The following is a 24,312-nucleotide window of genomic DNA, read 5'->3' as shown; positions in this document are numbered from 1 at the left end:
TAGCTAGAGTTTGAGGTTTCTCATTTATTAGAAAAAGATTTTTCCGTGCACTTAGTGCATGCCTTATTCAGTGCTAGGGCTTAACACAATATCTGGACATAGTAGATATTTAATAAAACATCTACTGAATATATAAACAAGTGAAATGAAGGATCCAGAAGTAAAAGACATAATTCTTGTCCTTAAGAACTTAGGAAACAACAGACACATACAGCAGTGACTAGAGAAAATTTCAGAAACACATAAAATATGATTAAATCTCTGATAAAGGAGACACTGGTATAGGCAAATGAGGCATAAAGCCATTACTAAGAGTCCCATCCTCGTTTTCCTTGTTTTTGGGACTGTACTTTTTTTTTTTTTTTTTTTTTTTGAGATGGAGTCTCGCTCTGTCACCCAGGCTGGAGTGCAATGGTGTAATCTTGGCTCACCGCAACCTCTGCCTCCTGGGTTCAAGTGATTCTCCTGCCTCAGCCTCCCGAGTAGCTGGGATTACAGGCGCCCGCCACCACGCCCAGCAAATGTTTGTATTTTTAGTCGAGACGGGGTTTCACCATGTTGGCCAGGCTGGTCTTGAACTCCTGACCTCAGGTGATCCACCTGCCTCGGCCTTCCAAAGTGTTGGGATTACAGGCAGGAGCCACTGCGCTTGGCCTGGGACTGTACTTCTTATCACCATTGTCTTTGTTGCCATAGTCTTCATTATTATCATAATTATGGCTATCGTTCTATGTCTAAATCCAAGCATTAAAGAACAAACTCCCATATCCCCATGGTAAGGTTGGAGAAGTGGGTGCAAGTGCATCTATGTGTGTTTTTGGCAATTTTAAAGTACAGTCACACCAATATATGCCACTTCTGTTTCTTGCTGGAAGTAAAATGAGTGACTACTTGGGCTTTGTAAAAGAAAATCGCACTTCGGAAGTCCTCATGGGAGCCATACCAAAATGCCTTGCAGTACTGTAACTTCTCAGAGGCATGTAAAAGTTAGAGGATTGGTGAAGTTTTCAAAGGCTACTGGCACTTGTCCTTCAGGATGAACCCTCTTGAGATGCAGGGGAACAAATTGACCTCAATAAGAGAGTAGGGAGAGCTAAATTCACTCAAGAATAGCAATCTGCTCCTCAGACAGATGCAGTTGTAATTTTAGAATGTGTACATAACAGAGAGTTTAAAATGGACATAATAATGCTAAAATAGTATCAATGGAAATTAAAAATAAGTCCTAATCCCAACCAAAATTCTAGCAAGTTGTTTTGTGGATATCAACAAACTGATTCTTTTTTTTTTTTCTTTTTCTATTTTTGAGATGGAGTCTTGCTCTGTCGCCCAGAGTGGAGTGCAGTGGCGCAATCTCTGCTCACTGCAACCTCCACCTCCCGGGTTCAAGTGATTATCCTGTCTCAGCCTCTTGAGTAGCTGGGATTACAGACGTGCACTACCATGACTGGCCTCAACAAACTGATTCTAAAATTTATATAGAGAGGTTAAAAGATCAGATTAGCCGCTGCAATACTAAATGAGAACAAAGTCAAAGGACTGATAGTACTTGACTTCAAGACTTACTGTAAAGCTCTGGTAATCAATACATCATGGTATTGGTGAAAAAATAAACAAATAGATCAACAAAACAGAATAGAGAGCCCAAATAGACCCATATAATGTAGCCAACTGTTCTTTGACAAAGAAGCAGAGGCAATCTGATGGAGAAAAGGTAGTATTTTCAACAAATGGTGCTGGAACAACTGGACGTCCACATGCAAAAATAATGAATCTTAGGTACAAACCTTACATCCTTCACAAAAGCAACTCAAAGTGGATCATAGACCAAAATGTAAATGCAAAACAATGAAACTCATAGAAAATAACATAGGAAAAAATCTCAGTAATCTTGGGTATTGTGATGACTTTTAGATACAGCACCAAAGGCACTATCTGTGAAAGAAATCACTGATCAGCTGGACTTCATTGAAACTGTAAACTTCTGCTTTGTGAAAGACAATGTCAAGAGAATGACAATACAAACCATCGGTTGAGAGAAAATACAGATGGTCCTGATTTAAAACGGTTCAACTTATGATTTTTCAACTTTACGACAGTGCAAAAGCGATACTCATTCAGTAGAAATAGTACTTCGAATTTTGAATTTCACTAGACAAAACTATGGAAACAGTAAAAACTATTCGAGGTTGCCAGGGATTAGGAGTGAGGGAGGGATAAATGGAACAGAGGGGATTTTTAGTGTAGTGAAACTGTTCTGTGGTTACTACAGTGGGGGATATATGTCATTATACCTTTGTCAAAACCCATAGAATGTATAAAATGTACAACACTGAGAGTGAACCCTAATGTAAACAATGTACTTTGGGTGAAAATGATTTTTTTTTTAAATTTGAGATGGAGTCTTGCTCTGTCACCCAGGCTGGAGTGCAGTGGCATGATCTTGACTCACTGCAACCTCTGCCTCCCGGGTTCAAGCGATTCTCCTGCCTCAGCTTCCTGAGTAGCTGGGACTACAGGCGCGTGCCATCACACCCAGCTAATTTTTGTATTTTTAGTAGAGACGGGGTTTCACCATGTTGGTCAGACTGATTTCGAACTCCTGATCTCGTGATCTGCCTCTCTAGGCCTCCCAAAGTGCTGGGATTACAGGTGTGAGCCACTGCGCCTGGCCGAAAATGATGTGTTGATATCACACACGATTAGGTTTATTGATAGGCTTATTGATTGTAATAAATGTGCCAGTGTTGTGAGGGATGTCAATAGTGAGGGAGGTTTTATAGCAGAGGACAAGGGTGTATATGGGAACAATCTGTACTTTCTACTTAATTTTGCTGGGAACCTAGAACTGCTCTAAAAGAATTAGAGTTTAATTTAAAAAATCTGCCCAATCTCCAAATTCTAGCACTTTGATTCCATCTTGGCTACTTCTTTCTTATTTGAAGGCAGTCATTGTAATATAGTTATAATCATGAGCATCTGTATTTTAAAATGATTAATTTTGTTTTTCAGATAAGTACCCTAAACTTAAATGATATTATTTTATTTATTAAAGCGACCTGAGGCAGAAATGTTTCAAATTCTTGAGAAAGACTAATTCAATAGGTTAATAGCAGATATATAGGTATTTTTGTGTTATACCCTTCAAATTATAATAACTATCACTTAAAGAATAGTCATTTGTTTTGTTTGTTGGTTTTTACAGACAGTATCTCACTCTGTTGCCCAGGCTGGAGTGCAGGGTGCAATCATGGCTCACTACAGCCTGTACCTCCTGGGCTCAAGTGATCCTTCCACCTCAGCCCCTCAACTAGCTGGGACTATATGTGCGCACTACCACAGCTGCCTAACTGTTTTGTTTTTTTTGTAGAGATGTGATTTCACTATGTTGCTCAGGCTGGTCTCAAACTCCTGGGCTCAAGCGATCCTCCCACCTTTGCTTCTCAAAATGCTAGGATTACAAACACGAGCCACTGGACCCACCCTCATTGTGTTGTCTTAACTACAACTTGGTATGGTAGAAAGAGTGATGGGCCAAGGGTTAATAGGGTGAGATTCTAATTTTAACTTTGCCACCTATGAGGAGTGGGACTTTGTGCAACAATGTTTTAAATCTTTCCGCATTTAAATTTTTCTCATCTGTAAAGGACAATATACAATTTCTACATTTTCTGGTTCAATTATGCTAATAGCTGTCCTGTCAGCACCCACACCCCCCTATTCACTTTCACAGATAAGACTTGAGTCCCTATGATCTTCACCCTAGTTATCATCCTGTCCCCATACTCTGAATATGCTCCTCTCTCCTCTCATTTTAGCCAAATACCACTCTTCTTGAAGGCCAGCTTAAGTTTCAGATCCTCCATCCATCCCAGATCTTACTTCTTGGAATCCCTAGTTCTTTTGGTCAGTATCACTTAGTTTAGCAAAGACTATATCTTAGGTGATCGCTCTAACTCACCTTATAGCATTAACCCATAAGCGAGTACTTACCGAACTCTCACTGTGTATTAGATTAAGGACTTACTTTATATGCCTGGCACAGTGCTTATTTGTTGTTGGAAAAAATTTTAGAGGGCAGTAATTGAAATGTCATACACTATAGTCTTTGAGGATGGAAAAGAGTTCAGTAAGTTTCTGTTAATTGGTTATGCCGTTAAGATCAGCATCTAAAGAGAGCTAGGTCATGGAAAAAAATGGCTTAAATACTGGACTTACTATCAGAAGTACTGGACTTAAATCTTGATTCTTATGATTTGTGAACATTGTAGAAATATACTAATGTCTTGTGAGTACAGATAAGGAGGAACAGATAAGCTCATGTGAAAACTCGGTTTGTATTGGGCCTATATTATATACAGGGCTATTTTATTTTATTTTTTGTTTTATTTATATTTATTTATTTATTTCTGAGACAGAGTCTCACCCTGTCACCCAGGCTAGAGTGCAGTGGCGTGATCTCGGCTCACTGCAACCTCTGCCTCCTGGGTTCAAGCCATTCTCCATCCTCCTGCCTCAGCCTCCCGAATAGCTGGGATTACAGCCACCCACCAGCACATCCAGCTAATTTTTGTATTTTTAGTAGAGACAGGGTTTCGCCATGTTGGCCAGGCTGGTCTTGAACTCCTGACCTCAGGTGATCCACCCACCTTGGCCTCTCAAAATGTTGGGATTACAGTCATGAGCTACCATGCCCGGCCTATTTTCTTTCTTTATTTATATATTTATATATTTTTTGAGGTGGAGTTTCGCTCTTGTTTCCCAGGCTGGAGTGCAATGGCGCCATCTTGGCTCACCGCAACCTCTGCCTCCCAGGTTCAAGCCATTCTCCTGCGTCAGCTTCCCAAGTAGCTGGGATTACAGGCATGGGCCACCATGCCCAGCTAATTTTCTGGGGTTTTTTTTTAGTAGATACGGGGTTTCTCCATGTTGATTAGGCTGGTCTTGAACTCCCAACCTCAGGTGATCTGCCCGCCTTGGCCTCCCAAAGTGTTGGGATTACAGGCGTGAGCTACCATGCCCAGCCTGTTTTATTTTATTTTAACAACAAATAGAAGGTGGTTATTCCAGGAGGGTTTCAGAATACTACCCCAGATTTGGTTTCTCCTGGTTTGACTACAGGCAGTGCTGGTGTCTTTCTCTTGATCATACTCCTTTCCTCATGGGTGTGTTCAGTCCTCTGATAATAGAAGTGCTTACCTTTAACCTTTCCCTCTCTCACTGAGTGTTCTCTCTTTTCTAAAATACCTTTCATTTGTTAAAGCTTTTAAAAAATCCTTATTTGAACATTCAGTGTTATGTAAAAAAACAAATTAACTGCTGCTTAATACCATGTTTGGAGGTGAAAAATTTTCTAAGCCTTTTGCTCAGCCATTTATTACCAAAGGGGTATCAAGCTTGGATGTCAATCTAGGATGTAAATTCTAGACCTATACAATTCCTTCAAGGGCATCTGAAAAGTTGCTTTCTAATCCTTTTGCTGTATTTTAGCGGCAAGCTTTGTTTTCACAGTTTAAAGAGGATTGATAGTCTTCCTATTGTCTCTCCTCCTCCTTCACAACTTTCTGAAGTTCACTTGCCTGTTTCACTTTCATGGCTTAAGATACTAGATTCTTCTGCCCCTTTCATAGATCCACCAGCGCCCCCCATGCTCCAGAAAAATGGAGCTTCACTGTGCCTTTCCCTGAGCTGTAGAAAGTTCCACCTCTAGGTTCCCAGGTGCTTCTCATCATCATTTTTCAATTGATTGAGTTGCCAACATCTACAAAATATATTCTAACAAAGATGCTCAGAATGTCTGATATTGACCTATCTACACAGGTAAACTTTAATGACTCTGCATTTCCCTTTCACTGCTGGCCTCATGCCTTTTGCAGAAGTAATATAGGAAAGAAGAAGAGCATTTAAATAGGGCAGAAGATCTAATTTTCTTTTTCTTTCTGGAGATGTTGTCTCGCTCTGTCACCCAGGCTGGAGTGCAGAGGCTTGGTCGTGACTCACTGTAACCTCCGCCTCCTGGGCTCAGGTGATTCTCCTGTCTCAGCCTTCCGAGTAGCTGGGATTACAGGCACCCACCACCATGCCCAGCTAATTTTTGTATTTTCAGTAGAGATGAGGCTTTGCTGTGTTGGCTAGTCTGGTCTCGAACTCCTGACCTCAGGTGATCCACCTGCCTCGGCCTCCCAAAGTGCTGGGATTACAGGTGTGAGCCAATGCACCCGGCCAGAATATCTAATTTTCTAACTTACAACATACTTGAATATTGGAAGGAATTTCATACTTTTAGAACGAAACCCTCATTTGGGTTGGGTAGGATTAGGGCAAGGAGAAGTCTGGGAAGGAGTCCTTGGGTAGTTAAACTGGAAAAAGAGAGTCTGGCACATTCAGAATGGTTCCATATTTGTTACCCGCAGACGGTACATAAGAAATGAGACCTGGCTTTTAAGAGATATGATGCCTGTGAAAACCCAGGATACACTTGCGACTGGCTTTACCCAAAAGTGTTTAGGACTCTAGTAGGGACACCTCCAGTTCCTTTTGGAAATAAGCTAATATTTGGTTTCCAAAAATGTATTGAAGTAGTCTTCATGAGAAAAATAGAAAATAGAAATGTTATTGAATGTTCTTGCACCTAATGCTACTTTTTAGCATTTTTAAAAATAGTGAAGTACATGTTGGGGTGGGAGTGGAGAAGAGACTATAATATTTCTGTATCTGAAGCCTCTGTAAGGTCTTAATCCAGCCCTCCATAGGAACATAAGCAATAATTGTCATCCACAACTTGTTCCTAAATTTACTCACAGTTTCTCAGAGCTGTTGAGAGAAGTACTACGATGCTAATTTAAAAATATTTTCAAATCCATCTGTATGATGATGAAGTTATTATAGTTACAAATGCATGATTCAGCAATAGGCATTAGGAAAACATATCCACCAGACAGCCTGATGATCATGGTGTATGACACTTTCTTCTGAATACATGCGGGTTAGATGAAAGTGGTGACAAAGGATTGAGATATCTAGATCCACATCATTTACTTTTTTTTTTTTTTTTTGAGACAGAGTCTCACTCTGTCACCCAGGCTGGAGTGCAATGGCACACTTGGCTCACAGCAATCTCTACTTCCCAGGTTCAAGTGATTCTCCTGCCTCGGCCTCCTGTACAGCTGGGATTTCAAGCATGTACCACCACGCCTGGCTGTTTTTGTATTTTTAGTAGAGAGGGGGTTTCACTATGTTGGCCAGGCTGGTCTTAAACTCCTGACCTCAGGTAATCCGCCCGCCTCGGCCTCCAAAAGTGTTGGGATTGCAGGTGTGAGACACGGTGCTTTGCCATTGTTTACTTTTATAAGCAGTCTCACTACTGGGTGGCCAAAGGAAATGAAATCAGTATGTCAAAGAGATACGTGCACTCCCAGATTTATTGCAGCATTATTCACAATAGTTGAGATATGGAATCAACTTAAGTGTCTGTCAATGGATGAATGGATAAAGAAAGTGAGTGCATACACACAATGCAATACTATTCAGCTTTAAAAAAGAAGGAAATCCTGTCATTTGTGACAACATGAATGAACTTGGAGGACATTATGTTAAGTGAAATAAGTCGGCATAGAAAGACAAATACCACATAATATCATCTGTATGTGGGGTATAAGGGAGTAGAACTCATAGAAACTGAGAGGAAAATGGTGGTTCCTAGAGGCTGGGCGAGGTAGGGTGGGAAGGTTAGAGAGATGTTAGTCATAGGATGCAAAATTTCAGTTAGACCGTAGGAACAAATTTAAGATATTTATTGTACATCATGGTGACTACAGTTAATAGCAATAAACTGTATCCTTGAAAATTTCTGAGAGAGTAAATTTTAAGTGTTCTCATTACAACAGAATAAGTATGTGAGGTAATGCATATGTTAAATAGTGTGATTTAGCCATTTCACAATGTAGACATATATCAAAGCATCATGTTGTGTGCTGTAAATATATACAGCTTTTACTTGTCAATTTAAAAATATTTTTTAAAATTATATAAAAGAAATGTACAGTCTAGGCCTCACACGAGGCCTACTCAATCAGTATCTGTATGTAAATATTAGAATTTAAAAAGTAAAATGAGATAAAACAAAACTAAAAAACAAAAGGAATTCAATTTCCACCTGCACCATTAACCACACTTCTTTTTTTTTTTTTTTTTTTTTTTTTTTGAGACGGAGTTTCACTCTTGTTACCCAGGATGGAGTGCAATGGCATGATCTCTGCTCACTGAAATCTCCGCCTCCTGGATTCAAGTGATTCTCCAGCCTCAGCCTCCCAAGTAGCTGGGATTACAGGCACCCACCACCACACCTGGCTAAGTTTTGTATTTTTAGTAGAGATGAGGTTTCACTATATTGGCCTGGCTGCTCTAGAACTCCTGACCTCAGGTGATCTGGGCCTCCCAAAGTGCTGGGATTACAGGCATGAGTGCCCAGCCAACCACACTTCTTAAGGCTAGATAAATAAATAGCTTTAAGTGTAGAGCAAATGGTGTTTCACTTGCAAAGAAGAGGATCTCTTGGTCCTCTCCTTTCCCCAACCGCAAATAATGACTTTGCTATTGGCGACGGAGGGTGGGTCAGGAAGGGAAGTTTGTGAAGCAATGGCCGAGGGCCTTATTGAACAGGCATGCTGCAGGGGTGGCTTGGTCATAAGTTGCTGATGAAGCAGATTCTCTGTCACTCATCCCTGGTGAACAGGTGGGGACTGCCTTCTTCAAGAGAGACAGGTGATAATAGGAGAGTAGACAACTCTGAACCAACTTTTCCTGAGGATTGTCCCTTTTGGTATTACTCAAACTTGAATAATACATGGGCATGTTTTATAGGGAATTTTTTTTCAGCTCTTTGGGTGATCTATTATTAGGCTCTTATTGAAATATGTATAATTTTAAAACTAGGTATACACTACTTATGCTTATAGTTCTTATGCGACTCTAGAGCCAAAACAAATTTATAAATGAAATCAACTATATCTGAGCAGACCTTGGGATTTGAGAGAGAAAAATAAATCAAATATAACTATGAAACCCAATAAGATGTAAATTATTTTAACGTGAGAGAGAATATGGTTTTGGTGAAACTAATCACTAGTGTGGAACTTAAAAATAGACACAGTAGAACCATGTATCCTCAGGGTCTGGTCTGTGTTTAAATGTGTTATTTAGATGTATTAATACTCATGCAAAACATGCCTGTTAGCGTAAGTACGTTGAACAAATTGTTGTTAATAGCTTTGAGGGTTCATAAGTTCAGGAAAATAAGATCTCAACCAAAACTCTGTAGTAAACAATCATCGAATGTCAGTTTCAATGACGTATCATTTGATAATTTGTTAAATTGTCTACTCACTTGAAGATGGGGTTAGCATTGTGTTGATATTAAAATTGGTACTCAGTGGATATCTAATGCATTTACTAACAGAATCAGGGACAGAACCATTCTTCTTTGTGTATTTATGCCTCAAGTTTCTGCTTTTAAGCTGGTATGTGTTGGTATGTAAAAAGCCAGAGTCCCCATGGCACATCTGCTCACAGCGTGAAGATGGCGTTGAATCCTATGGCTTAGTAGATTAAACTGCCTCATGCCATGCAACGACTTAGTTTTCCCAACATTTCCTCTATTTCCAGGTTGATCCTTGACTTCATCTGGCTTTCATTTGGCATTTGTGCAAGTGTAAACACAAATGAAAAGTCAGGCAGTGAAATTGCATGATGGTTACTTCTTGTATAAAATGTTAAATTATAATCAAAGACACAAAATTTTAAAAATCCTAGAACTCTTGTGGACTGCAAGATATTTATCCTTTGAGACGTACTGCTTTAAAATTAAGTTTAGGCTCCATGGTTCTCAGGAAAACTTTTCTCATCTGCGGTCTTTCCTTTAAGTTCCATTAATAATTAAAAATGACAGTTGTGATGACTTCTGAGTAATGAATGTTTATTATGCTCCAAAATTTAAGTTAAGCACTTTACATATGTAGTCTCATGAAAACCTGGTAATTGGTGTGAAGTGAGAGCTTTGGCTATTTTACATGTGAGGACGTTAGACACCAAGAAAAGGTCAATCACATGACAAGTAAGTGGCAGCAGCAGAATTTGAAACTGTATCTTTCTCATTGCAACATCCAAGCCTTACCCACTAAAGCCCCTTCTTATGTCTCCATTTCACATTGTGAATATCTGTTTTACTGCAACTAGGCACAACTGCTCTACAATTATCCTCATACATTCCTGTCTTTTCCACTGGGCCAGTGGCTCTCAATCGTTAATATGCATCAGAATCACCTGGAGTGCTTTTTAAAAAATGCAGGTCCCAGACGCTGCTCCATACTTACTAAATAAGAAATTTTCTGTGCAAATGTCTAGGAGGCCTGCATCTTTTAAAACAGCCCCCCTCAGGTGATTCGGTTGCAGGTGTCTGTCTGATCACATTTTGTGTAAAACAGCATTAGACTGTGGATGCCTCAAGAACCATGGCTTTAAAAAAAATCCATCCTTGTATCTCAAGGACTCACTCACTAAATGCTTGTCAGATAAGTAAAAGAATGAATGAAGGGGCAATTGTCAAGAAAGATGTGTTCTTGGGAAGAATATGCTTTTGGCCAGACCCTTGGAAAATTTAGAGATGCATGTTTAAATATCACTTATAATATACTCGGTCTAGACTCTCCTTCCTGGAGGCCAAGGATGGCAAAGAGCCAATGAGAGGGTGGTAGAAAGTACAAATCCATCTATATAAATATATATAAAAATGAAAATGCTCTGGACCATCCAGGATGAGATAGAATAAATTTTCTCTTGCTTTTATAAAACTAAAGTCAGTTGAACTAGAAATGTTTAAATGCACTTGAGGCCCAGAAAGAGATTTGTTCCCTTAAAGTTTTATGGACCTGACATTTTTTACTTAACTCATAGCTCTAAGGTCAATATGGATTCGTTACCAGAAAAGGGTCCCAATCCACACCCCAAGAGAGGGTTCTTAGACCTCACACGAGAAAGAGTTCTGGGCAAGTCTATAGAGTAAAGTGAAAGCAAGTTTATTAGAGAATGAAAGAAACAAAAGAACGGCTACTCCATAGGCAGAGCAGTGGCATGTGCTGCTCAGTTGGGTATACTTATAGTTATTTCTTGATTATATGCTAAATAAGGGGTGGATTATTCATGGATTCATGAAATCCATGGATAATCATGGATTATTCATGGATTTCCCTTTTCTGGAAAAGGGGCAGGGATTTCCCTCGGAACTGAGGAGCCCTCCCCTTTTTAGACTATATGAAGTAACTTCCAGATGTTGACATGGCATTTGTAAACTGTGATAGCGCTGGTGGGAGTGTCTTTTAGCATCTTAATGCATTATAATTTGTATCTAATGACCAGTGAGGATGACCAGAGGTCACTTTCATCACCATCTTGGTTTTGGTGGGACTTGGTAGGCTTCTTTACTGCATCCTGTTTTATCAGTAGGGTCTTTGTGACCTGTATGTATCTTGTGCCAACCTCCTGTCTCATCCTGTGACTACGAATGCCTTAACCTCCTGGGAATGCAGCCCAGCAGGTCTCAGTCTCATTTTACCCAGCCCCTATTCAAGATGGAGTCACTCTGGTTCAAATGCCTCTGACAGATTCATTCCTGTATTTAGCAAGAGTGTTTTTTTTTTTTTTTTTTTTTTTTTTTTTTTTAAGAGTACTTACTAAGAAGCTTGTATTTAATAAGACATAGTCCTTGCCCTTTCTGAGTTTATTTTCAGTTAGAAAATTCAGGGAGCAGTAAAAAAGCAATGCAAGTAAATGGGGGGATACTTGTTCAGAATCTGCAAATGTAAGAGTGCATGGAAGGGTTTGTATAGTCAGGGGACTGGTGCTGGATGCTGCAAATTGAATCAGAATTGGAATAAATTGGATAGCCAGGAAGCAAAGAGCAGTGGAACAGATGCTTGGCAGTCAGATTGCTTATGGCTGGCTGGTTCAGTTAACAGTAAGGACAGGAGCCTAGGGTGGTGCGATATTTGCCCTGGGGAGCATAGAGAAATAGCATTGCATAGATGTGTTTTCTGACATTAAGTAGAGCTTTGGATGTTGTGGAATTTTGAACATTTCCTTTATATGAAAGCCGGTGAATTGCAAGGGAGAACAAATCAAGTCAGGGAGACCTACTAGAAGGCTGCTTTCTCAGAACAAGGAGCACTGAGGAAAAAATTAAAAACAAATAAACAAAAAAAGAAGGTTGCTTTTGGTAGTCCAGATGTGAAGGGACAGGGTTTAGACCAGGGTGGTGGAGTGCAGAAAGAAAAGCCAGAGGGATGTGGAAGGACAAGATGGCATGACCATAAATGGTGGCAGAAGCAGTGTGGAACGAGCACATCAGCTGATGTGGAACGTATGAGAACAAAAACACTTATTTTCTCACCAGAACCCTTAGTAGGAGACAGTACCTTAAGCTTACAGTGAGGATTCCAAATTGAAATTGCTCAGGAGCTGTTTCACCCTTTGTTGCTGGCAGAGCAGATGGCTCTGGAAGAGACTAGGACAATTTGTTGCTTCTTCTGTCTCTCATCACTCCCCGACCTCATCCCACAGTGAGGACCACTCACTAGTGACATTTCTGCTTTAGACCTACAAAGGAAGTCTTGCTAATGAGACTTAGGCACTGTTTCCCAAAGTGCCATTCTTGGAAATCTGTGGGTTTGTAAGTAGATTACAGGGTCACAGTTCCATGGTCAAATTAGTTCAAAAAGTATTGTTAGAGAATTAAGCAAGTTTCTTTACTGCAAGATGTCCCACAGTCTTTAATATGGTAATCGACATTTTGACTATCCAAGAGAGGGCGAGCTTGGAGCACTCCACAAACTTTTTGGATCATGGAGCTCTTTTTAAAAGAACACCTTGAAAGAAGAGGATAACACAGCATATATGTAAAGAAATTAGGGACTAGAAAGTTTGTCTCTTGCACTAGAGGTTGGTAGTGTCATGCAAAAAAACAAGAGTTGGGATTTGGGTCCAGGCTTTACTACTAACTGGTGATCTGGGGTAAGTCATTGAATGTCTCTGAGGTTCAGTTTTCCCAGGGGTTATGTTCATTGTAAATGAACTCTTCAACTCCTTTCAAAAGCCTGTCTTCATACTCAAAAAGGAAAATAATCTGCACTTTCTCTACTCTGCAATAACTCTGGTGGTGGAGGCAGTGGTAGGAAAAGAGAGGGTAGAGGGGACAGTGACAAGAAGATGAATAAGATACGGTCTGAACCCCTGAGCTGATTCGACTGTTGGGCCCAGTTACAGTGCTGGGCTGATGTAACAAAGATAGATGAAGTTTGCAGTGTGTTCTCAGGCTTCTCTGAATCCAGCCACATCATGTGATATACAGCAACTAGTTCAGTTGCTAAGCAACACTAATTCCCAATGGTCACTTAATCCGTCTAGTCTCAGTTCTGCTATTAAGAAGCTGTGAGGCCTTGGATAAATCAATTAACCCTCTGGGTTTGGGTTTCCTTCATCTGTAAAATAAGGAGGTTGGGTTAGGCCTGGAACCATTTTTAAGTTGACCCAAGTCTTACCTGGAAGAAGGTAAAGGAAACACAGCTGTTCTCCTCTCACCCACCCCATGCAGGTGGGCCCCAACATTCTGTCTTCACTTTTCTTCTCTTCCTTCCTCCTGGATCACTTAATCTGTCTCAGACTTTAATTATTGCATTTATGTAGTTGAAGTTCAAATGTGGATCTCTAAGACCAACTCCTCTCTTGAATGCCAAAGTCAAGGTGTGTCTACCTGTTTTCATTCTAAGGAAATCAAATTACTTATGTTTCAAACCAAACTCACAGTCACCCCTTACAAACCAATTCCTCTTCCAGGTTAAAAATAAATAAATAAATAACTGGCCAGGTGCAGTGGCTCATTCCTGTAATCCAAACATTTTGAGAGGTCAAGGAAGGCAGATCACTTGAGGTCAGGAATTCGAGAACAGCCTGGCCAACATGGTGAAACCCCATCTCTACTAAAAATACAAAAATTAGCAGGGTGGAGTGGCGCACACCTGTAATCTCAGCTACACAGGAGGCTGAAGCAGGAGAATCACTTGAACCTGGGAGGTGAAGGTTGCAATGAACAAAGATGGCACCACTGCACTCCAGCCTAGGCAACAGAGTGAGACTCCATATCAAAAATAAATTCATAAATAAATAAATAACTATGTGCTCCTGGTCACATGCAGCCCAGACACCTAGGCTTTTTGACTCCTTCCTTCTTCCCTCCTGTGGTAGTCACTGGTCAATTCTGAATTCTCTCCACATTATTATTATTATTTTTTGAGACAGTCTTGCTCTGTTACCCTGGCTGGAGTGCAGTGGCTCGATCTCAGCTCACTGCAACCTCAGCCTTCCAGGTTCAAGTGATTCTCATGTCCCAGCCTCCGAAGCAGCTGAGATTACAGTGGGTGTGCACCACCATGCCCAGCTAATTTTTGTATTTTTAGTAAAGACGTGTTTTCACCTTGTTGGCCAGGGTGGTCTTGATCTTCTGGCCTCAAATGATCCACCTGCGTTGGCCTCCCAAAGTGCTGGGATTACAGGCATGAGCCATCGTGCCCAGCCCCTCTCTACATTATTATATGTCCACATTATTTATTTCCCTTTCCTGATGTCATTATTGTATATAAGGCTTTCATTGGTCATCCTGTCCCAGGTCTCTCCTCCAAAGCACTCCACATGCCAGGTTCAGCCTCACAGAGCTTCTCTGAGCCTGCCATCCCACCTCTCCAAAGCCCTTCCTGGCTCTCTTGTGCTCACCCCTTGGTGGCATTTGGAGCCCTGCGTTTTCCCACCTCAGTCATCTTCCAGCTTCCAGCTTTGTCTTCAATTACCTGTGTGTTCCTGTCCTCCCGCCAACTATTTATTAATCTTCTTATCTCATAACTTGCCTATTCAAATCGTTCCCTTTTCTTAGACTTTTGTCTGCATTCTTTCTACCTGACAAAATCCTACTGATATTTCAAGAGTCAGCTCAAATAATGCCTCCTCACTCCAACAAATCTTTAGGGAACTCTCAACTGGCTTGATTTCTCCTTCTTTTAGTGCCTTGTTCTTTTCTTTCTTACTACCTTACCAACCCAAACTATATATCTACTATATCTTGTAATATCCTTTATATCTTTTTTGAGGCCAAGGAATATGTTTCCTTCATCTTTCTATCGACTATAGTGCATATTACATATTAGGAACTCAAAAACATGGTTGAATAAATTCCTATTAAATTATTAAATTATTAAGCTATTAAAACAATAATCTATTGAAATAATGTAATAATCTTAATCTCCTAACAAAATACTAATTAAATTTAAGTAAAATAAATAATCTACAATAATCCAAAAATGAATTGAATCTTGGTTTACTCTTTGGTGTTTTACCATTCTACTTTCGTGTCCAGTTTAGAAATAATTTTCTGAAGAATTTTGATTTTGATTTTAGTTATACTTTTGCTTTAGTAAGACCATCAGCCTATAGTTAAGGATATTTGTCTGTCCTGTGAAATCTCACTATCTCCAAGAAACTGACTGGCTTCACTACATCATGGGAAAGGTGTTATCTTTCCTAGTTGGAGCGTCATCTGATGATGTGGTTGAAAACATGCACTTTGGCATAAGACAGACTTGGTTTGGAATTCCGACTCTGGCCTTGTTAGGGCTGCTTGGGGAATTTAGTTAGCATCTCTAAATATTGGTTTCCTCATTTGTAAATGGAGGGAATAATACATCCTGTAATTGTAGGTACTGGTTCTACTCTTGGAAGGATTCAAAAATTGTCATACTTAGCTGAGGGGCTCCTCCAAGCCTGGGCGGGGTTTTCTGTATGCTCTATGGACCTACAAATGCAAACCACACTGGACTATGTAATTTCAGAGACAGATTGGAAAGCTGAAACAGAAGTGCAGGGACTGTTGGTGCCCATCTTCCTGGCTTGGTGGGGAGGGATGTAGGAAAGCAGACTTGTGCTTCTCATCTTGAATCAGACAGATGACAGACACTCCAGGAAATTCCTTTTGTTTGGGAAAAAAATGCTCTACCATCTTCTCTTACCTCAGTTTCCTACATTCCCAGACTTCCTAAAAGACTACACCACTGGGGTTCCCTGAGAAACCAGCTAAGTCCAGGACATAAGATCAGCCCCACCGCTCATTTTGGTTCATAGACAATAAGGAAAGGGGACTTAACAATTACTGAGTGCTGAGTACCCACTATGTGGTAGGAACATTTTGTACATAATTATAATTATACTTCCTCATAACTTTATCACATAAGTATCATCTCTATTTTACAAGTAGATGCTAAGCAACCTCCCAAGATTGTACAGCTAGTAAATCTGAGTGAAGAAATGAACTCAGATAGTCTATAAAACTTTTAGCATTTGTGGCCAGGCATAGTGGCTTATGCCTCTAATCCCAGCACATTGGGAGGACGAGGTAGGAGGATTGCTTAAACTCAGGAGTTAGCGATCAGCCTGGGCTACATGGCAAAACCTTGTCTGTACAAAAAATACAAAAATTAGCTGGGTGTGGTGGCATGCACCTGCAGTCCCGGCTACTTGGGAGGCTGAGGTAGGAGGATCGCTTGAACCCAGGAGGTGGAGGTTGCAGTGAGCCATGATCACACTACTGCACTTCAACCTGTGTGACAGAGCAAGGCCCTGTCTTAACAAACAAACAAGCAAACAAAGAAAGAAAGAAACTTTTAGCATTTGAGATCTTCAATGTGATCAAAGCAAATTAGCTTTATGAGGTGGGGTTTCCTTTAGCTTCTATGTCAGCGAAATTGTGAACCAACAGGATTAACCTTTTTCCACCTTAGTACTGCGGGAAACTAGCTTTCAGAAATATTGTTTGAGGGCTGGGCACGGTGGCTCATGCCTGTAATCCCAGCACTTTGGGACGCCAAGGCGAGTGGATCACCTGAGGTCAGGAGTTCGAGACTAGCCTGAGCAACATGTCCAAACCCTGTCTCTGTAAAAATACAAAAACTAGCCAGGCATGGTGGCGCATGCCTGTAATCCTAGATACTTGGGAAGCTGAGGCATGAGAATCGCTTGAACCCTAGAGGCGGAGGTTGCAGTGGTTGAGATCGTGGATCGTGTCTACTGCACTCCAGCCTGGGTGATAGAGTGAGACTCTGTCTCAAAAAACAAAAAACAAACAAACAAACACATGAAAAACTGGGGACACTTGGGTCCTGTTTTCTTCCCTGACGCTGATGTGATGCTGATGATAGTGAGTGTTTCAAGAACTAGGAGAGGCTGGTGGTTGTAAACATCCCTATAAACGTTAGCTCAGAGATTGTTAATGTTAATTTTCTGGAGCAGTGTGAGGTAAGCCTCAAGTAGTAAAGGGCAGAAGTACAGTAAAAGTTTGGTTGTTTTGTCAACTTTGCAAGACTTCAGCTGGATACCTTGTTAGGAAACTAGAAGCTGGAGGAAAGTTGTGCTAAGATGTGTAGCATTTGTTCTTGCTTTGTGTGGCCATTTTATTCCCAATAAGTACTCCACTAAAGAAATGGGCAACTTACAGCAGCCATTCAGCAGCCCGCCTGAACACTGTGGCACTGTATATAGTTATAGGGAGTTATATCCATTCAGAGGGACACACCAGATCAGAGGAAAGGAAAGAGGTAACTATGTATGCAGACGTGGAACTGTCCCCAACATGTATAACAGACAAGCCAAGGTGAAATATATAGCATACTAATATCCAACTTTTTAAATTAAAAATCTGTGCCTCTCAAGGTATGGTGGCTCACATTTGTAATCCCAGCACCTTATGAGGCTGAGGTGGGAGGATCGCTTGATTGCCTGAAGCCAGGAGTTTGAGACCAGCTTGGGCAACATAGCAAGACCTGGTCTCTATAAAAAAATACAAAAATTAGCTGGGCATGGTGGTGTGTGCCTGTAGTCCTAGCTACTCAGGAGGCTGAGGCAAAAGGATCACTTGAGCCCAGGAGTTCAAGGCTGCCGTGAGCTATGATCATTCCACTCCACTCCAGCCTGGGCAACAAAGCAAGACCCTGTCTAAAGAATACTACAGCAAAACAAACAAACAAAAAAACCCAAAACACTACAAATCCATAGTTTTTATATATGTGTAAAGTATTTCTAGAAAATTACTCAAGTAACTGATAACTAGTTACCTCTGAAGGTGGGGATGGTGCGATGGAAATGAGACTCACTTTTCATTGTCCAGAGCAGTGATTCCCAGCGTGTTCTGGGATTCCTGGGAGTCCTTGAGACCCTTTCAGGAGATCCATAGATCAAAATTATTTTAATAATAATACCAAGTTGCTTTTATTCTCATTCTCTCATGAGTGTACAGTGGAGTTTTCCAGAGGCTCAGTGACATGTGCCATTGCAACAAATTGAATCCAGAAGCAGATATGATAATCCAACTGTGTCTGGTCAAGCCAAATATTTAAGAGATTTTAAAGAATGTAAAATGATATAATTCTTCTCATTTTGAAGATGAAGTTATTTTTATAACAATTTTGAAGATAAAGTTATTTTTATAACAAGTATTATTCAACAAAATTACTATTATTTAATGAGTTAATACACAAATTTTAAATTCTCAGTTTTAATTTCTAACTGGGCAAATATCAGTAGGTATAAATAACATCCCTCTGAGATCCTCTGGGATACATCCAATTCCTTCAGTGCCTGGTGTGCTTGGAAAGCTTCTTTTGCACAGTGCTGGACAGGAGTGCCAAGGAGGAAAGAAATGTGAATGGAACCGAAGTCTGTAATAAAATATTGCTTTCTCTTTTTCCCAGCCTCCATCAAGGGAGATCTACAAGTTGCCTGGGGTTCAATGCTATAGAAAGTTCCAAGGTTTGTGGCTTGAATTGTTCTAAAGAAGCTGAAATAATTGAAGAGAAGTAGAGGCCGGCTGTTTTTGAGGATCCTGCTCCACAGAGAATGCTCTGCCCCTGTTGATGTAAGTAGATCCAGTCACCGAGGCTCTGTTACCACATGAGATTGGGAGTGGTGTGCCTCACATTGAATCCCCCCACTTATCCTGCCTGGTGTCACAGGGAAAGTTGAACACTTGGTTTCTGTGCCTAGGGCTGCTATCAGATGAGGAGACAATGTATTTGACTATATAGGAAATCTGATATGGACTGTCAATTAACTCATTTTCACTTCCATTGATTTGGTCGTGACCAGCCCTAGATTAGAGGGCAGTTCTGGAGTGTCCTGGCCTAGAGTGTCTTCCTCAGTTTTGAGTGAGCCAGGGTATCTGGCCTCTTTCTGGGACTTCTCTGTCCTTACAGGACCCACTGGAAATCTCTAGGGTTCCTGCGTCAATTCATGTTTTCTAATATTAAAATTTGTTTTTATTTTTTATTTTTAACAATTGTTTTATAAGTTGTTTTCTTCTAGGAATAATTTGAGGTGATTTAGAGTAAAGCAACACTTAATAGAAGCACTACAACCAGGATAATAGTACAAGAGTCCTATAATTATGTTTTGGGGGAGTTAAATGTAAGAAAACCTAGCCCAGGGATACTGATTGCAGATTTGTACCACGCTTAGCTGTGACTCAAGGCAAAAAGAGAAGCATGCTGTATTGCAGAACTTTTATTAGGAAACCATTTCCACATATCAAGGTGGTCTGCTACAGGTGAATTTTGGTCTGAATGGGACTTCTCGGTTCATCCTTTGGCAGGCTCAAATCCCACCGAGGATCTAGAACTGTAGCAATTTCTAGATTGTGTCTGAGACCTTCCCAGCCTGGAGCTCCATATCTCCTTCATGCCTGTGCCTCTAGCATCTAGCACAGGGTCTGACACATGGAGGATGCTCAGCCACAGCCCTCAGATTCAACTTGGGCTTTACTGTACTCTGCACAGCTTCTGGAATGTGTGCTGAATGAATGAATGATTGAGTAAATAATGTGAATGATTATTGGGATAAGGGTGGGGCTAAAGCAGTATTTTCTTACATTCCCCAGAAGATTTCTTCTCCCTGTCAAGATGCTTATTGGATTATCCCCTCCTCTCTGTTTATTATCTAGGGAATGTCTCATTGCTCTTTAGTTTCCTGGTGGTAATAATTCACTTCATAGTTTAACATCTTAGATTTCCTTCTTCCCACAGATTGTCTTGAAATTTGCCTTTTCTTCCTCCCTCACTTTCTTCCTTCCTCTCTCTTTTCCTCCCTTTTTTCCTTCCTTATGATAGACTCTTGGTATGGGAGAGTTAAGAGGTCTTAACTTGAGCCTTCACAGTGTATATTTTAGAATGAATAATTCATTGCTATGCTTCACCACCAACCAGAAATTATTATAGTGTTTCTCTATTACATAAGATTTTTCAAACATTATTTATCTATTATTTGTTCTGCTTTACCTTTCAGAAACTATCACTGTGGTCTTTTCTTCCCCTGCCATTGGATTTTTTTTTTTTTTTTTTTGACAGGGTCTTGCGCTGTCTGTCACCCAGGCTGGAGTGTAGCAGTGCGATCTTGTGCAATCTTGGCTCACTGCAACCTCTGCCTCCAGGCTCAAGTGATCTTCCCACCTCAGCCTCCCAAGTATCTGGAAATACAGGTGTATGCCACCACTTTGTATTTTTTGTGGAGATGGGGGTCTCACTATGTTGTCCAGGCTGGTCTTGAACTCCTAAGCTCAAGCAATCCTACCACCATGGCCTCCTAAAGTGCTCGGATTACAGGCATGAGCCACCATGCCTGACCACCAATCTTAAATAGTGATTTCCATAAATGATTATTTCAATATTCAAGGCATGTGCTATATATAGCCTTGTCCTATGAAGCCTGATTTCGGTGCCCTCCTCCAACCCCACTGTCATATTATCCCTGGAACTATCTCACATACCTTGGCTCCTCCAGGAAGAGTCCTTCTGGTCATCAATTCAGGCTCATTCTCTTTCTGGGAATGATCAGACTGAGTATTTCAATCTGTTTAGAGATTTACTAAGTTTTAGTTTCTTGTGTTTCTTATTGATAGGGAGACCAAATAATTCAGCATCCAATCTGGAGAACTAGTGAGGACAGGAGAAGTTATTAATAGGTAATCTGGAACATAAGGCATACTCTGGATGGGTGTGGCCACCTACTTTTCAAAGATATTACCTCTTTAATAGGTACTGAGAGCAGAAGGGTAACAACAGCCTTTGGAGATTGAACTCCTGAATTCTGTTCAGTTGTCTGGGGCTAGGGAACTCTGACACAGATTTTGTAGCACTGAGTATTTCTAACAAGCTGTGGGCGGCCTGTCTCCTAGTGGATGTTAGAGTTCCCAGAGGGAGAAGTCAAGACCACTGCAGCACCGATGGCCCCGCGCTTATGAGATCCAGTGGTGGTACCCCCAGTCAGTCTTCCTCCACCCTCTCCTTCTGCTTTTCCCTTTTCCTCCCCTTCTTCCCTTGCCCTCCCCACTCCCCAGTCTGCTCCCTTCTCTTTCGGATCCTTATTCTCTCCCTCTCCCTTCCACCCCCTCCTCCCTCTGTCTCCCTCCTTTTCTGTGTTCTCTTTCCATCGCCTTCTCTTTCTCTATTTTCTTCTCTCAATTTGCCATTCACACTGTCTTCCTTTCCTTCTGTCTTCTAAAATGGCTCTTCCAAAATCACTGGAGGGCAGCTCAAAAGAGCAACTCTGCCAACATTAATTTCTCCTTGAAAGGGAAAAGCCTGCATTTCCAATTATGACTTAGTCTTCCTTCATTAGTTAGAAACTGTCTTTTTCCCACAGCAAGTGGCCTAGGAATGGTGTGTTTCTCGCAAGTCTCTGGTTGGAGGTTCTGGTTTTATGTATTCTGCTATGCACACTTTCCAGGGCATGAAGACAGGGCAGCCTGGGGCATTGCAGGTGGGAGTGGCAGTGAGGATGGTGGTCTGGCTGTGATAGGACACACCTGGAAATGTCTGCTTGTCACAGAATGGATTACAACTGAAGTAAACAAAACTCTGTGATCATGTTGCTGCATAAACCCCAACATCTGAAATTTGGGACGATGACTGTGCCAGGATTATTTTAGAAAGACAAACTCAGGATCAGTGTTCAACTAACCAGAGAATCTATAGCTGCTGTGGATGTCCCTCCACCAGAGAGGGAGACAGCATAGCAGAAACTGAGGAGAGAAGCTCTTCAGGCCACTCAATGGCTCACGTCTGTAGTCCCAGCACTTTGGGATGCCGAGGAGGGAGGATCACTTGAGCCAGGTTGGAGAGCAGCCTGGGCAATGTTGCAAGACCTTGTCTGTACAAAACAAAAACAAAAACAAAACAAAAACAAAAACAAAAACCAGGTGTGATGGTGCCTGCCTGTGGTTCCAGCTACTGGGGAGGCTGAGGCTGAAGAATTTTTTGAGCCTGGGAGGTTGAGGCATGGTAAGCCCTGTTCACATCGCTGCACTCCAGCCCGGGTGATAGAATGAGACCTTGTCTCAATAACAAACAAACAAACAAACAAACAAATAAATAAATAAGTAAGTAAAAGTTCTTTGAAGAGGAATGGAGGGGAGGAACCAAGGGCTGAACATGGACAATTCTAGGCAAACAGGGCTCCAGAAACCTTCTGAAAAGCATAAGCTGAGAGCAGACTTCAGTAACATGAAGAAAGAACTAGGGAGGAGGGGAGCAGTCTAGAGAATAACATGCTCTTATTTGTTCATGGGATTCATAAATTGTGGACAATATTTTTATTTACCAAAAAGATAACAAAGTTTATTGAGTACCTGTAATGTGTAAGGGACTCTGGAAGTAGTCTGAAGGGATACAAATATAAATAAGAGAGAATTCCAGCCTCGATTTCTCATGGGCATGGGCTAATAGGAAAGGAAAGGAACAAAAAAGAGAATTACACTCAAGGGAGGTGAGCATGAGTCAGGACCATGACAAATGGTTGAGGGAAGAAAAGAACACTTGTAGCTGGGATGTTTAAGGAACACGTGCTTTGAATATAGAGGGTGTGGAGCTTGAGCCAAGCCTTGGGGGCTAGGAAGGAATTTGATATGCAGAAGGGAAGATGTGGGTCATTATCGTTGGAGCTGACCTAGGCAGCTGTGATCTGGTGAACAAGTACTGTGCTGGGCATGTGGAGTGGAGGTGAGGGAGGAAATGGCTGTCTACTTGGGGCAGAGGATTGGGTTGAGGAGCGGTGGAAGATAACACTGGAAAGGAGGACAATTGCCAGACTGTGGAGAGCCCTGACTGTTGGCTGGGCTAAGACATCTGGACAGACTGGACACCATGTTAGGGATTCAGCATGTGCATTTTACGTGCTCTAGCGGGGAAGGATGACTTTACTGTTAGAGAAGCTCATTTCTGGTGTCCCTCTCGCTGAGTGTGAGTGCAGTCCTGAATCAGATTAAAGGTGTCATGACAATAAACCATTTGGAAAATGTAAAAAAAAATGTATGCATGAAACACTTGAAACAAGCATTTTCTAAGGTCTCAATTTCTTGTTTTTGCTTTGATCATTATAGCTTGTAAGAGTAGATTTCAGGGTTAGCCACAAACTCTATTGCTGTCAGAGCAGATTTGGGCTGCTAGGTAGAATCTTATTTTCATTGTTTTGATTCTCATTTCTTTGTAAGTTTTTGTATTATACTACATATTTTAGCCCCAAACTGTGGGCTGCAGGAACAATGTTGTTAAGTATTTTTGGCTGGCAGTGTTCACTAAATTGCTTCCTAAACCTGAACTTGCTCAAACTTCCTGTTTTTTAGAGTACAGAACTCCTGGTTTCTCCATTTATGATGGATGAGAGGAGTTTGGAGTCTCTTTTCTAGACTTTCATAGCATGTTTCAGGATTTCTCACTGATATCTAATTGTCTTATAAGAGACATTACCTTTTTTCCGGACTCAAAAAACCATGATCCCTTCTAGGTAAGGTCTGAGTCTCTGTCAAACATTTTCACTTTTGTGTAACATTTAGCATAGTATTTATCAGGCATTACTTTATTTGAGGGTAGAGGAGGTAGGTGGCGGTGGGCAGTTGGGACCCCCCCACCCCGTGCTTATGTTCTGGTCCAGTATTAAGTCTTGTAGAGAATGGTCTAAAATAGATCTGTGCTATCTGAAATATTATCTAGTGAGAGCATTGGCATCATCAAAGAGCTTGTTAAAAATGCAGGATCTAAGGTGGGCGCGGTGGCTCACGCCTGTAATCCCAGCACTTTGGGAGGCCGAGGCGGGTGGATCACGAGGTCAGGAGATCGAGACCATCCTGGCTAACACAGTGAAACCCTGTTTCTACTAAACATATATAAAAAAAAATTAGCC

General features: G+C 41.1%; 1 protein-coding gene across 1 annotated transcript in view; it reads left to right on the top strand.

Annotated features, from left to right (window-relative positions):
* The window catches only part of DDR2 (discoidin domain receptor tyrosine kinase 2), a 151,279-nt gene that overhangs the window by 5,186 nt on the left and 121,781 nt on the right, over positions 1–24,312 (top strand). The window contains exon 2 of the mRNA XM_007976350.3: positions 18,837–19,000. The gene's annotated coding sequence lies outside the window, so the exon portion shown is untranslated. The remainder of the gene's footprint in view (positions 1–18,836; positions 19,001–24,312) is intronic.

The sequence above is a fragment of the Chlorocebus sabaeus genome, chromosome 20 (assembly GCF_047675955.1).
Source record: "Chlorocebus sabaeus isolate Y175 chromosome 20, mChlSab1.0.hap1, whole genome shotgun sequence".
In the NCBI taxonomy this organism is placed as follows: Eukaryota; Metazoa; Chordata; class Mammalia; order Primates; family Cercopithecidae; genus Chlorocebus; species Chlorocebus sabaeus.
The sequence above is the reverse complement of the archived record's forward strand: the minus strand, read 5'-3'. Positions and strand labels throughout refer to the sequence as shown.